Source organism: Prunus mume, linkage group LG1 (assembly GCF_029339155.1).
Source record: "Prunus mume cultivar Tortuosa linkage group LG1, ASM2933915v1, whole genome shotgun sequence".
In the NCBI taxonomy this organism is placed as follows: Eukaryota; Viridiplantae; Streptophyta; class Magnoliopsida; order Rosales; family Rosaceae; genus Prunus; species Prunus mume.
Window position 1 is genome coordinate 7630801 of NC_142698.1, and position 15494 is coordinate 7646294.

Consider the following 15494-nt stretch of genomic DNA (forward strand, 5'->3'; position numbering starts at 1 on the left):
GTCTGTGATATACATCCTTTTTTTCCCAGAAAGTTTGTTGAGGTTTTCGTAATTTTAAAAAAAGAAATTGCATAACCGATATGTAATAACGTTCCAACGACATAATTATGTCAAAAATCGTCGTCTTATGGAGTACAAAAGTTTGTAAAAAAATAAAACGAGAGGAGTACATTACAGATGACGTCTAAAGGAAGTATAGGTGACGTTTAATGCATATTCCATTTATTACAACAGACGTTGTAAAAAATAACAACGTCATCGTTTGAAACAAATCCGACGTAAAAGGATATTTAGACGACAGAGATGATGTGGTAATTAAATTACACGGCGACACCTTTTTAGTTTAAGTCGTGATATACCGTTTGTACGACGTCGTTTGAGTAAAACTTTCGTCATGGTTTCGCTTTTAAACGACGTCCTTTTTAAAAGTAAGTCGTTTATTAAATTTACAACGTTGTTACTTTCTTAACGCCGACGTGGTTTGTTCGTGTTTGTAAGAATATTTTATTCTATTTAATTCAAAATATTCATAATAAATTTAAAATAGATCAAAAAAATGCAACGTCAACTCCTATGAAGTCATTGATATATGTTCTTCCCTCTAAAGCTTAAAAAAATGCAGTTTGAGTAATACAAATTTAAAATGACCACCCAAAAAAAAATTATTTTGATGAGTCATAACATCACTTATAGTTTGATGGTTTATGGTTTAGGGTTTAGGGTTTAGGGTTGTTATATATTAATGTTTATGGTTAAAGGATAATTTTTGGGGTTTAGGGTTTATGGTTGTTATATATTAGGCCGTAAAACCTTAAACCCTGAAAAAATTATTTTTAAAAAAATATATAATTTATGGTTTAGGGTTTAGGGTTTAGGGTATTATTTTTTAACAACAGTGTTTATGTTTTCAGTCGATGATTTACGAAGTGCGCTTTCTAAACCAGCGTTCCTTTAAAATGATGTTGTACACGAATAACAACGTCATCGATTTACAAGAATGTAAAAGGTTATTCAAACGACGATATTAGTTCAACATACGACGTGGTTGGTTTGAAAAAAACGGCGTTATGTTCAGTATCTGAGTCGTGGAATAATGATGTTACGTTGGTTTTTGTGAAACGTCGCCATGGTTTCGCTTTTAAATGACGTACTTTTTAAAAGTAAGTCGCTTATTAGGATTTGCAACGTTTTTAATTTCTTAACACTGACGTGGTTTGTTGTTGTTTATAAGAATATTTTATTATTTTTAATTCAAAAAATTCAAAATAAATTTAAAATAAATCACCCATCGCGCACGAGTTCGAATCCCAGCAAAACCAAAACCCACTTTTTTAATTAGTTTCTTATATGTCTTTTTTTTTTCGCATTGTAAGGAGTTACCACGACGCATTTCGTGTAATAAGCGTCATATTTTGTTTTTAGTTGTGACGACGGTTTTTTTATTTTTGCGTCGTACATAGTTTTATCACGACATCTTTAATGTAATAAGCGTCATGTTGAATGTGAAATTTTAACGACGGTTGTTTTTTTTTTCGGTCGATCTTTTAAAGAGCGCGCTTTCTAAAAAATTTCTCGACGACCTAAAATGTTCAGATTTCGCTCTAAGTCTTATACTTGTAACCCTAAAATTTTCATATTTCTCTCTAAATCCCTTTAACATTTCGCTCTCTCACTTCAACTCTAATTCAAAGTTGGGCTCTCTAGGCTCCGTCGAATCCAAGTAGGCCATAATTTGTGAGCTCTACCTACCTGTAAGTACAAAACCTTATCTTCCCTTCGTAAATTCATTGAATGATATTCAGTTGTTTTATTAAAGGGTTTTAGATATATGTTTCGCGAGCTTTTAATAATGTTGTCAAAGGTATGGGTTCATGGATTTTCTGTTTAATGTTTTCATGATCAATCGGGAATGGATTTAATGTTGTCGGATCTTTTAATCACTCTCTGTTATGTTGAATCGGAAATGGATTTATTGTTTTCATGCTTAGTATATGTTGGTTTCACGCTTAGTATACGTGTTCTTAATACCCAACATAAAAATTAATGTATATGTTGTGTTCTTAATAGGGTTTTGGGTTCTTGAAAATAAACTAGGATCTCGACGCTTTTTTAGGCATACGACGACGGTTTTTTAATAAACCATCGTCTGTATTATTATACACGACGGTTTTCTTTAACTAACGTCGTAGTTAGAATTAGACAACGTTTGTTGAAAACCCGTCTTCTTTATATGTCCAATACGTCTGTTTTTGTTTAAAAACTGTCGTCTATATAATATATTACTTGCTATTAAAACTTTATATAATCTGCTATCGTGATGGTCATTGCTTTTCTTTTCACTTTATTATAGATAATATGGTATAGTGTCGGAGATGGATAAGTCATGGATGCACTCGGATAAAAGATCGAAGGCAAATGAGTTAGGGGTGGAATCATTTTTGAACTTTTCTATAGAAAATCTTCTAACTACAACACATATCCGTTGTCCATGTGTTAAATGTGTGAATTTGAAATTGTTTGGGGTTGGAATTATAAGGGATCACTTATACTTTAATGAAGTTGACCAAAGCTATAAGAATTAGACATTTCACGGAGAACCCATGCTAATAGAAATGTTGAAGAAGATGATTACCATAGTAGGTACAGTTTTGTGTCTGAAGAAATAGAGATGGATGATAATGATTTTGGTGATTTTGGATCCGATCCTTATGAGTTTGCCAATGTGATTGGGGATGGAGATCAACCATTGTACCTTGGTTGTAGAAAGTACATGAAGTTATCGGCATTAGTGAAGTTGTATAATTTGAAGGTAAAACATGGGATGAGTGATGTTTGTTTTACAGAATTATTGATACTTCAAGGCGATTTGCTTACATAAGGAAATACAATACCGGCCTCTATGTATGAGGCAAAAAAGACTTTGTGTGCATTAGGGCTGAATTATGAGAAAATTCACGCATGCCCTAATGATTGCATCTTGTATAGGAAGGAGTATGAAGATTCAACTAATTGTCCTACTTGTGATATCTCATGGTGGAAGGAAGACAAAGATTCAATCTTAAAAGAAGGCGAGGCAGCGAAGGTGGTGTGGTATTTTCCTCCAATTCCAAGTTTAAAATGATGTTTTAATCAGATGAGACAGATAAGAGTTTGACTTGGCATGCCGTTAGAATATCAATTGACGGTCCGATGTCTCATCCGGCGGATTTCTCGTCTTGGAAACTTCTTGATGATAAATGGCCCGAGTTTGGTAATGAGCCGAGAAACTTGAGATTAGCTCTTTCATCTGATGAATTCAATCCCTACAGTTTTCTAAGTAGCAGATATAGTTGCTGGTCAGTTATCTTAGTTACATATAATCTCCCTCCATGGCTGTGCATGAAACGAAAGTTCATGATGTTGACCTTATTGATTTCCGGTCCTAAACAACCCGAAAATGATATAGACGTTTACTTGGAGCCTTTGATTGATGATTTAAAATCTTTGTGGGATGGGATTAGAGGAGTGTATGATGCACATAATGGAGAATGTTTTACACTCAGAGCTGCATTAATATGGACAATTAATGATTTTCCCGCCTATGGAAACTTATCTTGTTGTGTTGTTAAAGGATATAAAGCTTGTCCAGTATGCGGCGATGATACACCTAGTCACAGGTTGAAAAATTGCCACAAAATTTGTTACATTGGGCATAGAAAATGGTTACCAATCAATCATCCATATAGGAGGCAACGTGCAGCTTTTAATGGGAAATCTGAATATGGAACGCCTCCCAAGTCATTAACTGGAGAAGAAGTGTTGCATATGGTTGAAGATGGTGACATAGTTTGTTGGAAGAAGAAATCAATATTCTTTTATCTCGAGTATTGGAAATACCTTCCTGTGAGGCATGTCCTAGATGTTATGTACATTGAGAAGAATGTTTGCGATAGTATCATTGGTACATTGCTGGAGATCCCTGGAAAAAAAAAGATGGAATTGCTGCTCGATTAGATTTATTGAACATGGGGTCAAAACTGATTTGCAACCCGAGTATGGAGAAATACGTACTCGTTTGCCTCTCAGGCCTTGGAATTTGTCAAGAGCAGAGAAGAACGAGGTTTGCAATTCTTTATATGGTATGAAGGTCCCTGAAGGTTATTCTTCAAATATAAAAAATCTTGTATCTTTACAAGATTCAAGACTTTTTGGCCTTAAATCACATGATTGTCATACCTTAGTGCAACAATTGCTCCATGTGGCAATTCGTTCTGTTTTGGAGAAGCCTGCAAGGTATGCAATAACTCGTTTGTGCTTCTTCTTCAATGCTATATGTGCAAAGACGGTTAATGTTTCCAAGCTAGATAAGTTGGAAGAAGATGTAGTAGTTACTTTGTGTTTGCTTGAGAAGTACTTTCCCCCTTCATTCTTTGATATCACGGCTCATCTAGTAGTACACCCTGTCAGAGAAGTTCGTCTATGTGGGCCAGTATATTTTAGATGGATGTATCCGTTTGAAATATATATGAAAGTGTTAAAGGGGTATGTTCAGAATTGTACTCGTCCCGAAGGTTGCATTGCTGAGCAGTATATAGCTGAAGAAGTTGTAGAGTTTTGTACCGAGCATTTATCTGATGTTAGTACAGTTGGAGTGCCTTCAAGCCAAAAGATGGGAGTTTCAAAGCCATTATCAGGTTGCACAGTGAGCGTAGTTGATCGGGACCTGTTGAACCAAGCACATCTATATGTCTTAGAGAATACGGAGGAAGTCCTACCTTATATCGAGTATGTATGAGTTTTATTCTTTAAGTTTCCATTTTAAATTATTTCTTATGTTTATCTTATATGTTTGGAACCGTAATGCTTGAATTTTTCATGTCATGTAAGCAACATATGATCCACATCAAGACCGCTTATCCAAAATTTAGAAAGAGAACAAAGTGGCTACAAGATAAGCACAATAGCACTTTCATTCAATGGCTACGCTTCAAGGTATATGTTATTGAATAACATATTGGACTTTTAATTTTCTTCTTTCTATGTTAGATTTAATTAAGATATGATTAATTTGCAGGTTCAAAGTGAACTTAATGAGGAAGACAATCATGGCGTATCAAAAAATTTAAGGTGGCTAGCAGCTGGTCCAAACACGGCAGTGCCATCATATAGGAGCTATCTTATTAAAGGTATTAAATTTAACATCAAGGCACAAGATGATGTGCGGACAACTCAAAATAGTGGAGTTTATTTACTTGCACATACCATGCAAGTTGCTAGTGCCAATGATAAAAACCCAATTCTCTCAAATATGGGTTTCTATGGTGTCATTCAAGAAATTTGGGACCTTGACTACCAAAACTTTACAAATAGATAGTACTTCTGGTCTTGTAGTCGATGAACTTGGATTTACCCTTGTAGATTTGAGTAAAATTAGACATAGGAATGACCAATTTGTTTTGGCTTCTCAAGTCAAACAAGTATTTTTTGTTGACGACCCGATGCATCATGGTTGGTCGGTAGTGTTATCAATGTCTAATAGAGAATATAATGATGTTATTGGTGATGATGTCTTAGGTGATGTGAGAATTGAGTGTGAGCCATTTACTAGAGGGATGCCAAATGTTGACACATTTGATGAACCAGTGGGTGAGTTTGGGAGTCAAAATATTTGAGATGGGTGTGAAGATATATGGATTAAATGATGCTTATGTAATTTATGAAATTACTTATGCCCTAAACGACAGTGTATGACATTAATTTTGTAATATATTGTAATGTGATTTCTTCACTTTCATTATTCAGGTTTTGGCCACAAAACAATCAGTACAAAAAATACTGGTACAAGATTACAAACACGACGGTCTTGATAAAAATGTGAAAAACATACGTCTGTTTTAATAAAATTGTCATAAAAAACGACGTTTTGGAGCATTCAACGACCGCAATATATTTACCGACGTCTTAAAGCAACGTAACAATGAAGAACCACGACGCTATTGTAAAACAGTTATTAAGGATATCACGTCGGAGAAGCATAAAAAGCCGCCATGTAATTCCAAATAACATGACTCCAATCTCATAATACCGACGTCTAAAAGACAAGATATCTAACTTGAACGTTACAAAAGACGACGTCTTAGATTATGAACTCGTCCGTATCAAATCAAAAATCATCGTCTTAATTTTACCACATCCCATGTTCTTTCATAAACGAAGTGGAAAAGGATTAATTCACGACAGTATTTGAAATTCATTGGTAAATTTGTCGACGTTAAGATATATTTGGATGTCGTTCCTTTACAAAAACAACGTTATATGAATGTATCCGCGTCTCTTTTCTTATGATCATGTCGTTAAAATGACTTTACACGGTGAATATAGGATAAACTACGTCATCTCATATATATTAGACGACCGTAATTTTAGTAATGATGACGTATAAATTTTGAAACACGGCTATCTTTTACATGATAACGACGTTGTATATTGATGACAACGTCCTCTGTATAAATGAATGTGTCGTAAGTAATGACCCCAACATATTTTCCACGTCGTTTATTTTCAGATCATGTCATAAAAATAGTTTTACACGGCGATCGACTGAGAAACGTTGCTGTTTCAGATGCATTAGATGACGATTATATTTTAAAAGATGAAGTATAAATTATGTAATATGGCTCTCATTTATTTGGACCCGACGTTGTTTATTGAGTACAATGTCGTCTGTAGAAATATATGCGTCGTAAGTAATGACCCTAACATCTATTTCCACGTCGTCATTAATGGAAAAATCGAAGTGGAAAATTTATTTCACGACAGTTGTAGAAACTCTGGTGACGTAGTAGGAATCAATAACGTCGTCGATTATGTATTTAAAGACGTCATAGCTGTATGTGTTGTGAAAGGTGTATTTAACGGCTGTGGGTTTTAGTTCTCGTCTTTGTATGTATCTCTTGTGGCCATGTTATGTTAAAATATGTCATATGTTTCCTTTTAAACGACGTTTGTTTGTTAGAATTGATCGTCTATTCTTATCATTGACTGTTTTTTTAGCTCATTTTTCAATACACAGATGTCGATTGTTATTTGTTAATGATGTTGTTTGTTTTAACAACGACAGGGATTTATTGTCGTGGTTTGATTTTGGAAAAGATGTCGGTCGATTTCACAACCATTTGAAAACTGAATACACGACGGTGAATTCCCGTCGTCTTTTGCCTTTTTTTTAGTAGTGAGATGAGGTAAAGGCAACGTCACCAGTTTTAAAGACAAGGCACAAGAAGTCCAAGACTTGTTGACTCCAACGTTACTAATTGTATGTCAAAGAAAGTAAGGATGGACAGCTAGAAGGTCATCATATGCGATCCAAGAAGAAAGATTGTAAGCCATGAGACACTACTTGCCAAGAGGAAAGTATCGAAACGTGTCAACGAAGGTTCACGATAACTAAATAAGTTGGCGGTCAAAGAGGCTCAACAAAATGCTCATGGCATTCCTGTCTATGTGCCTCGATGTTCCCACGAATAGAAGTAGCAAGAGTTTTCTCAAAAAACACGACAACAAAGCCCCGATAAAAACCAAAGAGCAAGCTCAAGCCTCTCAAACCTTACTGTCAGCACCAATATCAAATTATGAAGTGTTTAAGTGCAGTCTAAAGGCTAAAACGATATCAATCCAAAGTGAGGCGGTTCAAAGAACACTAGTCTAATTCCACACTCAAGTCAAGATACGAGTAAGGGTATGCAGGAGGCATAAACCCACAAGGAGTTCATGCGGCCTTGCTCTTCCAAATTCCACTGTTGGGTCATACTCTGAGCATTAAGCTCATTCTCAAAAGATACCAAGGGAGCATCAATATGGCTTAACGGGTTTGTTCATCACAAGAGCCCATTAATCCCAAAACCTCAAAACCATGTTTGAGTACAAGTGTCAATGATCGAATTGAGTTAGTGGGTTCATCAAAATAGCTCATTAATTTTCTTTGACATTGACAATAAAAATGGTACAAAACCATTCCAAATTTTCTCATAGGTCAGACCATGGAAATTTCAATGAGATCAAATTCAAATCTCTCAAACAGAAATTTTAAATTAGTGGGCCACACTTACCCATTAATTTCCAAATAATTGAAACTTTGTCGGTTTGATTCAGTCAAGGGTACGTAGATAGTCTAGCATCCCACTAGACGCAACAGCAGCCAAATTTGAATCCCTGGTTTATCTTAACCAAATTCGCCCAAACACTTTCCCAAATGCAAATGTCAATTGTAGAAAATTAGTGGGTTCATCCAAATTGCTCATTATTTTTCTTGGACATTGACAATAAGAAAGATGGTACAAAACCATCCAATTTTTTCCCATGGGTCATCTACCCATACAAATTTCAAGGAGATTAAATTCAAATCTCTCAAACACAAATTCTCAATTAGTGGGCCACACTTACCCATTAATTTCCAACTTTTCTCATGGGTCATACCAAATGCAAATGTCAATTGTAGAAAATTAGTGGGTTCATCCAAATTGCTCATTCTTGGACATTGACAATAAGAAAGATGGTACAAAACCATCCAATTTTTTCCCATGGGTCATCTACCCATGCAAATTTCAATGAGATTAAATTCAAATCTCTCAAACACAAATTCTCAATTAGGGGCCACACTTACCCATTAATTTCCAACTTTTCTCATGGGTCATACCAATGAAAATCTCCAAATCTCCAAATTGTCTCAAAGACACAAATTCTCAATTAGTGGGTCACACTTACTCATTAATTTCCAACTTTTCTCATGGGTCATCTAATTATGAAAATCTTAAAATCTCCAAATTATCTTAAAGACACAAATTATAAATTAGTGGACCACACTTATCCATTAATTTTCGAATTTCCAAACTACGTTGGTTTGATCCCTTCAAAAGGGTACGTAGGCAATCTAGAGCAATCTAGATGCAACCACCCAAATCTTAAATCCAAACAGAATCCCTGGTTTATTCTTAGCCAAATTAGCCCCAAACACAATTCAAAATTGAATCCCTGGTTTATTAAGCTAAATTCACTCAATACAATTCAAATCAAATTTCCCTTACAATGAGTCATTTATTCATTACGATTCTTGAACTACGAGTGGCTTGATTTCAGCAAATGATACATAGGCACCTTGAGGTTCGACTTAGGGGCAGCCGCTAAACCAAACACACACGTTCTGTTTCTTTATAATGAAATCAAAGAGTGTTTTCTTGAAGTAAGGAATTGTAATTAAAAGACACCACGTCTCGAATGGGTTATCATAAAATAATAAAACCCCATTATTTAATTAGTGGTGGTGAAATTATGTTGGGAGATTCACATTTTTCTTCAACAGATTTTAATCATCATAATTCTTTTATCATTTAAATTCAAATATAATTAGAAATAAATTACTCTATTATTTGATAGATTAACGATATTCTATTTACTACTGTACTAATTTGAGCGATATTGTCCACTTGTAATTAATCACATCACGTAGTAAAATGAAAATTACCCTAAATGATAAGTATGCCAAATCTTCGTCCTAGAACACATGCATCAATTCATAGAGACTCATTTTATTTGCGCGCTCTAATTCTGAGATGCTAATTAAGCACATTGGTTCTGCAAAGAAACAGATCGGCAGAGCTTTCATTGAAGGCATGCAATTACGAAAATATTCAAAATACAATACCGTAGGGCCTTTGGTTCAACTGAGCCATCAGATATATGAGGCCCAGAAACTTGCTGTAAAAAAATTCGCTTGAAATAGACATGTAATTAAGAAAGAAATCACTATAGAAAGAAAGACTAGAAAACCTGAGAAAGACGTGTTACAAATTAAACCACATGATAATTTTTGTACACTAATAACTCATGTACCCCGATTGTGTTTCATGACAACACTTTTCTTGAAGCAGCTTGAAGCAAAAAAAAAAAGGGCATGAAAAGTTCACGGGATTCTATATGCTTCACCAAGCTTTGTGGAGTTGTCAAGAACATTCCGAAAACAAGCATGTCAGTCCTGCAGTTTCTTTTATCCACTTTACCCATATAACCACAATATTCGAAAAGCACTTTTTGAAAAAGTTCTGCTCGAAGGTACTTCCCCTTTCAAAAATTGTTATTGGTGTATGTTTGCTTGAGCTGCAGAAATAACAGGCCATTGAGATGCCACATGGTGAATTCATAGCATTCCTTTTTGTTCTACACCAACCATCTTGAGCATTTTCTTCCTGACAGTTCTAAAGACAATTGTATTATGTGTGCGCTTTCTTTTTCATTGGAAATTTTGTTGAAGTGCTATTATCAAAGAACCAGGATTGAGGCCCCTACGATATCCAGACATTTCACATCAACAAACTTCCTTTCCATAATATTAGCATGCTACCCTAGAAATGTTAAAAATTCGTCATTCATTGCGTAATGATTGGTGTCGCGATGAGCCTCAAGAAAATTTGCAAATTATAAGAAACAAATGTGGAAATTAAGAAAAAGAACCAATTACTTCAATTTGATGTAGACATTATAAAAGAGGTGGTCCAAATTCAACCAAAATAATGCCATGTTCAAAAGGCCACTCTAGAACTTTTTCCACAGTAGAAAGCAAGGAAGAACTAGTAGTCGAGAAAATTGTACAAAGAAAGAATATTCACGTCACTTGGACTCCTTCAACCCCAAGAAAGCAAATGTGGTTTACCAGCACGGCATTGGGGGGTTGACGGTGGGCTCTCTCTCTCTCTCTCTCTCTCTCTCTCTCTCTCTCTCTAGGGTTTTATTAGGGTAGAGATGCCATTTCCATGTACGTTTTGGCCACTCGATGTGCATGGTGCTCATTTTACCACAAACCCTTTTTGGGGGCAAGTGGCTTGCGTCTTTTGGATATATGTATACCACGTGATCCTGACAATTCTAATTGATTGCATGGCCTTCATTTCATTGCAACCTACTGCATTATTGGGGCTCACACCTTTTATACACGAAAAGAAAATGCATCTGATTTCCTCTTGTATTGTCTCTTTATCTCATCATGGTAAATTTTATTTTATTTTATTTTAATTTTCCTTCGGATAAACTTCAACACTTATCAGTAAGTACACATATTCTATGTAATGTCGGGTTGTAAAAATAGAGTAAATAAATAGTGGTATAGATATATCAGAAAACCTTTCTCTTACGTACCGGGGGATCGGGCATTTTGTGCCAACTGCCACCAATAATTTAGTAAGTTGGGTTAATTTCCAGCAAATGACTGGTTCATGCACTTGATAAATTTTGACTGGTTGTTAAAGAAAAACACATTTTATTAAGTTTCCAAGTGTCATATATATTCTATATTGTTGAAGATGGTTCGAGAGGTTTTCTAAAATAAGATAACCATTCCAGCTGCAAACTTCTTGTATTATAAAATTTATTATTAACAAATGATTTGAGTGTTATAAAAAATAATAATAATAATAAATAAAAACAAAAAAAACAAAACAAAACAAAACAGTTGTAAGAGCAACTCATCTATTTGCTTAGCCATGGGGAGTTAGAGCCACTATTCACGTGAATAGTGGTTGCAAAATCAATTTTGTGTTTCCACCCATTGCCCTAGCTAAGGGAGTTACTATTCATTTTTTTGTTTTATTCACAATTTTATTTACCTTAATAATTAATTTGGATAATATTTTCGGATAAGATTTACGGGTTCCTACGTGTCAAGACTATTCATAATCGGATAAAATTTCGGGATAAGATTTTTTGGTTCAAATTTCGGATGAATTTCAAAATTCAAATTTCAGATAAATTTTGGGTTCAAATTTCGAATGAATTTCAAAATTCAAATTTCGGATGAATTTCAAAATCAAATTTCAGATACATTTGGGTTCAAATTTGGATGAATTTCAAAATTCAAATTTCAGATAAAATTAGGTTCAAATTTGGATGAATTTCAAATTTCAGATAAGATTTTCATCCAATCAAATCAAGCCACGTGGCATCTTTATCTTGCCAAATTTTTCTATAAAACCGAAGGCTCACCTCATACATCTCACACCACATCTTTCAATATTTTCATTTCTTAGAGTTTAGAATTCATACTCCATTCATTCTCAATGGAAGAATATAGGAGATGCTTGGAGAGGCATGAGAGAGAAAGAAGCCATAAAAATAAAAACTAAAATTACAAGGTGAAAGAGATGAAAATGTTGAGTGAAGAGTGAAGAAAATGTTGAGTGAAGAGTGAAAAATATGTTGAGTAATTGTAGAAGTAGAATAAAATGTATGAGAATTGGTGTTGAAAGTGAAGGGTATTTATAGGTATTTATAGGAAAAAAAATCAGAATTTTTTAGGATTTTTTAGTATTTTTTTTAAAAAAAATTCGATTTTTTTTCATAATTTTATTGTCCAAAAATCGCCACCGTTGGATTAACATTTGGAATCAAATCGGAGCGCTGGGAGTGCCACGTGGCTTCCACCGTTGCACGCGCCAACGGTAAAAATTTGAAACCGCGTGGACGACGCCACCGACGTCGTCATGACGTCACCCCACCGCGTTTTGGACACAGGCGAAAGTTACCTTCGGGCCACCAGGGTTAGTGGGTCCCACACCCCGGCCCGGGCCGCATGGTCGAACGAGATTTTTGTTTTCCCCCTCCCTCGGGCTGGGCTGCATGGCTGGAATAGCTCTAATTAAAAAGGAGTTTCCATTTTGGACCCTCTGAAGCACTTTTTCCAATAAGAAAATTCAATTGCTGACTTTGGCAGCCACGCATCTATGGAAGAGCCAACTAGTGCGCAGTGCAAATGGACAAATTCCAAGCGTGTGTAACATGCGCAACTACGTGCGTAAAGCGATTGGAGAAACCATTAAGTCTCCGTCACTCATTCGGTTCACTCACGTGCCACTGTCATCGTCGCCATTGCACTTCGAGCGCCTTCAGAGTTCGGATCCTTCCTACCTGGCAACAATTGGGTCCATCAGATTGCGCCACGTGTACAAATTCAATTTCAAAACATCTCTCTTTTCTAATATTTACCCAAATTCAATTTCAAAACATCTCTCTTTTCTAGCCTCAATATTTCTTTTTGTATGAAATTGGATAATTTATTAATTTTCAAGCCCAAAAAAATATATATATTCAATTGAAATTTGTATAAAAAATTCATTTGAAAAAATAATAATAATCTGGTTCAAAATTGAATCGGACCGAAACCAATTCAACCCAAACGGTACAATTTTTCAAATTTTTTTGGTTAAAATTGGACTGAATCAAACTGGGTAAATAGTACCGAATTCGGTTTCAATTTGAGGCAAAAACTGATCCAAACCGAGTCGTGCCCACCCCTAGTCCTAGCATCTGTGTAGTATGTGTGAGGTTAGTACATTATTTCCCCCTCTCAATAAGAAACGTCCTAAAAAAGTAACATATCATTACAAAACGGGCCGATACATAACAGCTCAGGTCCAACATATTACAACATAAAAAATAAAAAAAATTTGAATCCAACCCAATATTACCACAAGCCCTAGCAACCATACCAAAAAAGATTATAAAACACTAGTCGTAGCCCCTGATCATTGTCGGCACTGCCAAGTTCATCACCACCCTAACCACAAGAACATGGGTTCATGAAGACACCTGAAAGAACCGACCGGTGAGAATGCGGTGAAATTGCATCATACTCATATGGACAAAAAATAAATGCACAAGGATTAAAAACTCCTAAAAACCAACAACCACATCACCCATGTTGTGATGGAGGACAAACATGAGGGAGCTAAAGTTGGTAGAGAACTCAGCAATAACAAGGGAAGCAACAAAAGCATGGATATGAAGGAGGGTTTGCCAATTTAGGCTCCAAGAGAAAACACCCATGAATAATGGGAAGGAGTCGACCACAAAAACTCTCACAAGGGAGAGAGAGATATAGCTCTCACAGAGGAGAGATAAACCTCTCACATAGGAGATAGAAAACTCTCACAAAAGGAGAGTAAAAAGAAGAACAAAAGTGTTGAAAGGAGAGAATGAGAGGAGATGGGAGGAAAAGAGGGGTGAGGAGAAATGATATCCTCCCCCCCCTCAAAGAGTGTTACAACTAGGGGTAGGAAAGGTCTGATTCGGTTTGGTTCTCACCCCAAATCGGAATCGAAACTGGCAGTATTTATCCGGTCTAATTCAATTTGGTTTTGATGAAAAAATTATCCAGACCGGTTTGCTCATAAGCCAATTCGGTTTCCTGTTTAGGACTAAATTATTATTATTTCTTTTTTTTACAAAACCAAACAATAATATATATATATTTTTTTTTGGCTTCAAAATTCACAAATGGCCCAATTTCATGCAAATGAAGTTGATTAGGCCTAGAAAAGAGATGTGATTTGGAGTTGCGCTTGGGAAAAAATTAGTTATGTGCTTAAATATTTTATTAAAAAATTATAACATACACAGTTGGTACAGTTCAGTCACGTCTCTATAAGAACTAGAATCAAAATTGGACCAAATTGATCAGGTCTGATTTTTGGTCAACTTGGTCCAATTTTGTTTCATCCCGATTTTTTCCCCTTTTTTTAGGCCCAATTCGACTTGGTTCTCCGGTTTGAATACCACCCCTAATTGCGGCGATGGAGGGCTATTTGGGAGAGGGGTAGGGTTCTCACTTTTTAGGAGCAACCAACAACATCAAATAAAATTAGAAATGGTTGAAATAAAATCAATGTCTAATTATAATTTAGTATGACTACACGTAACTAACCAACTCTTAGTACAGTGCTACTTTTCCCCATATTATTGAACATGTAGCAAGCTCAAAATTTTCATAATATCACTTGGTAAAAAAAAATTGGACAATGAAATTAAAATTTATTTTTTGTACGGAAAAGTGATTTCTTATCACTAAGAAGGTTAATATTTTCATAAAATTACCTTTCATTTGAATTTTGCTTGAGTGGTTCTAAGTTTTTTTTTTTTTTTTTTTTTTGTGGACAGGATATGGGTCTATTTAAACCACTATTTCTTTTTTTTTCTTTTTTTTTAATACCTTTTAAAAATATTTTATTTTATATAAATTTTTCTCTCAGGAAATGAGAAAATAATAATAATAATAAAAATGACGGCAATGGACACTTTCAGTGGCGGAGCCACCCAAGAGTGAGTGAAGACTAGGGGTGGCATTTTAGATCGAAAAACCTCAAAAACCAACCGACAATTTACCACAATAGAACTGCAATCGCGGGAAACCGAACCGCATTTGCTGTATGAAGAACCGAACCGCATTTGCGATTCGGTTGCGGTATTTGATTTTCAAAACTTTGCGGTTACCGTAAACCGCGACTATATTTAAAAATAAAAATAAAAATTGCATTTTGTAGATAGCATTAGTGCTCAAACAACACAACATGGTCCTTCAAATCACTCACCGCCACCAACACTTGAGGTTGTAACATTGGTGCATTGCATTTTCCTTTTAGTTTGTAACTTAATTAACTTTGAATTGGATTTTTCCTTTGGGTTGTAACTTTAAT